Source organism: Crinia signifera, chromosome 11 (assembly GCF_055691185.1).
Source record: "Crinia signifera chromosome 11, ASM5569118v1, whole genome shotgun sequence".
NCBI lineage: Eukaryota > Metazoa > Chordata > Amphibia > Anura > Myobatrachidae > Crinia > Crinia signifera.
The window spans coordinates 90,770,532-90,774,472 of NC_139227.1; positions in this window are offsets into that span (position 1 = coordinate 90,770,532).

Sequence of the window (3,941 nt, forward strand, 5' to 3'; positions counted from 1 at the left end):
ATACCTCATATTGTACTCATAACTATTGAATGTAACCAGAGGGCAGTTTAATACATTTTTTATTAACCGTTTTGCCGTAGTACATTTATACTGTTGGCATTGGTAATATTGGGTGTTATGTAGATTTACAACTGCTCATTAACCTATTCTGCAAGTTCTTGGTAATAATACTAATGTGATTGGATCTTGTAGCAGCTGTGGCTGTATTTACAGGACCCTGCTTAGTAATTAGTTCCAGATTGCTTTCAGCCATTTGCTTTACTTATTCAATTAAAACTGAAACTTTGGTTCTGATTCAGAAATGTTAGGAATCATTCCAAAAAATGTGGGGCATGTTGCTGGTGTTTTGTAGGTGTGCTGAGGTAAGGCTTTGCTTCGTTGGAAACAGATGACTGGGTCCTATACAGGAGCCCCTGCGGCCAGTCTCACACCGCTTTCAGACCACAAATGCAGGGTCACACCGGGACTTTGAAACGGTTCAGACCTGGTGCGACCCTGCAAGTGCAGTCTGTTCAGCAACACGGCAATGAGCCGGTAAGAAGTTGAACCCTTCTTTTACCTGGTTCATACTGCCGTGTTGCTACCGGTTAGCTGTAACCTTTAACCCCTTTCACATCGTACCAATTACTGGGTCGAACCGGCAAGAAACCGGCATTAACCCCGTAATTAGGTGTGATGTGAAAGGGGTATGATGTGAAAGGGGTATGAGTAAGCATTCAACTTCTATGGTTACAAAAGTGGTTCAATGACTACATCTTTTGATGCAACACCCAGATCAGAGCTGCATGAAGGGGGAGAGTATTCGTTACCCAGTTTGATATCTGAGTAAATCCAGGTAAAACCGAATCCTCAGATCTGTAATTATAAGCGCCCCTTTACTGCAAATGCATACCTCCCAACTTTCTAAAGCACGGTAGCAGGACTACTGCTCCCTGTGTAGCGGTGCGCTCCCGATAAGGGTGTGTGGCCTATCCAAAAGGGGGTGTGGCTTCATGGGTATGACGCCCCCGCTAGTCACACCTCCCGATGACATAATTCTTCTGGCATAGCCAGTGCTCTGTGTACTGCTGGCCATGCCCCCGGACTCTGACTATTACCTGCTGCTCCCCCCCCCCCCCCTCCGCCTGTGACAGGGGGGACTCCATGGGGCGATGCCAGCCCCAGGCAGGGCCATCCCTAGAAAAATGGGATGGTCCCATGAAAATCAGGCCAGTTGAGGTATGCAAATGCTGTGTGATCTCCCACTGTTGCACAAACAAAGTTGACATGAAGGTCTGTTATCTGCTGTGGGTACTGTATGTATATTGTGTTAGTAAAGACCAGATAAAGCCTCTATCTAATCTAAAGCGATGTTTGCTACTGACACATCAGCCTATTTGTCTGATGAACTCTGAGTTCCTGATTGATAAGCAGAAGGTTGATACATATGAGAGGATCAGGTGAGTAGTGCCCTGATCAGCCGATGTGAAAACAGGCTGCAGAAAACCAGGCTTATCTCCGTGCAGTAAAACAGAGCCCAGGATGCTCCAGCAACGCAGCAACAGAGATCCCGGCTGCAGGGTGCTGGGCCTACATTTGGGGGTATGGGTAAAAACCGGACCCGGACAAGACCCCAGAATGGCAGACCGGACATCAAACTCTGCATTCCGGAGCCTTGTCCGGGTCCGGTTTTTACTTAGTCCCTACATTTGGGAATGCTGCTGCTTAACTTACAAGCCTATGGCTGTAGCACCCCCCTGAGACGGTCAAACACTGTACAGGAGCATCTATGGTTTTGCACTACCAGATCTAATGCCAGTGGTTTCTGCATAGTCAGGGGAACACAAGCGTCATAGGAGTTTTTGTGACTTGTTGCACATAGGCAGTAGAAAATAATTGCTCAGCTTTGCAAATATCTGCACTTTGGGGGCTATTCTAATTTCCACGCACCCCTGCGTGTACTCGCAAGGGAGCAATTTTTCATTGCATTTAGTGGACTCGCAAGACTGCCATTTTTGTAATCCAATTTTTTGGCATTATAGTCTCGGTTTCGTGGGACTGTCATTCCCGCGATCATAAATGTCTCCATGGGAATGGGTTGTGGCATTAAAAATGGTATTGCTTAAAATTATCTTCTGGGGGAGGTGTGGCCATGACCACTGGAGGTGTGGCCACTCCCCAGTCCACGCCACCAGCCCCACTGTTGTGTCCTCCAATATTGGGAGGTATGCTAGTGACATTACTGAGGCCTGTGCGTCCACTGTTTATGGGTGACAGGTCCACATTACCGCAGACGCATATTTCATATTCAAGAAACAAAACAAAAGCAGGCATTTAGTGCAGGCCATTTTCATAAAATAGATATGAGTACATCGTTATTACATAGTTACTGACTTTCTAGTGCCCCCTTTGGTGGAGGGCAGCCATGTTGACAAGCAGGATACAGCGCAGAGGTCATGGTGCATCATGGTGGCGGGGCAAATCATTAGGGGTGTGGTTTCCCCGATTGCGTATTCATAGCCAGGCCCCTTGCTATACAATGCCGAGATTAGCGCCATTGCACCGTGGGGTTGCGGCTAGAATGACGCAATGGATTCAGGCTCTAATGCAGGGGTGGGGAGCCTCTGGCCCGGAGGCCGTATGCAGCCCCCGTAGCCGGTCTGAGTGTCCCTCCCACCCGCCCAGCGGCTTTGCCGTTGGTTAAGTACAGGGCAATTCTCGCGATAGGTCCGTAGTTCTTGCGAGATTCCTCTTAATCAACAGCAGCCGGAGACTGTGAGTCCTATTCATTGACAGCCACCGGAGTGTGGGGCGGCTGCAGCAGGACAATTTGTAAGATTTTTTTTTACATATGGCCCCCAAAGAATTTTTTCCCCATACAAATGGCCCTTGGCACAAAAAATTTTCCCCACCCCTGCTCTAATGCATCATAGTCCCGCTTTACCTGGCATGCCTGTAGCACACCCATGAGCTGTTTGTGCATACAGATAGAATGAAGCACACATGTTGAAAGGAGCCTCATACCACGTAATAGGGAAATTCGATACAGTATAATGACATTAAAATAAACTAATACATTAGACTGAGCACAAAATGCTCCTAAAATAAAACAGACTTGTACTCGTTACATAATCTGCCCAATTATCTAATCCCGGATTGTTCCCAGACAGTACACATGGTCCGTTGTATTGTGCCTGTGATTCTGTGGACTCTGCTTCTCTTCTAATGACTCAGCTCTCATTGTTTCCGTGGTGTGGAAGTAGATCCAAATACTTCACATTTTTTTCAGCAAACAGCTGCAGACTGCAGAGAGAATTGCAGGGCAGGACGTTAACTCCTTCATGCCAAACAAATGTCACATAGAATTCAATGAACACAGCTTCTAACGGATTAACATTGCTGGCAGGGCCATCTTCATGTATGGGCTTACTGGGCACCTGCCATGGGCTCCTTCTAGGGACCTTTGAGCAGAGACATTCTCGGCTTAAGCATTTGCCATTTTTGAGCTTATTGGGAAACAGGTAGAGGATGGTGTCCGACCATACTTGCCTACCTGACCCTCTCCATGTCGGAGAAAATGCTCTGCTCCTGGACTTCCCTGGACATGTATGATTGCCATCACCTGTGGTGAAACACCTTTACCTAGCTCCCCACAGGTGATGGCAATCATACATTACCAGGGAAGTCCAGAAACAGAGCATTTTCTCCCGCATGGAGAGGGTCAGGTAGGCAAGTATGTGTCCGACTGATTGTGAATGACACAGAGGCCCTTATTCTGGTTCACTCGCAAAGATAAATTCCTTCTTAAATGGACAAAACCATGCTGAACTGCAGGTGAGGCTGATTTAAAAGGCGGGAAAAAAATGCTAATGCTAAAAATGTGTGTGTCTATATTACAGGTTTCTTTCAGAACCATCATTAAATCATTACCCATGTTGTTAATGAGGTGTTTTATATGCAGA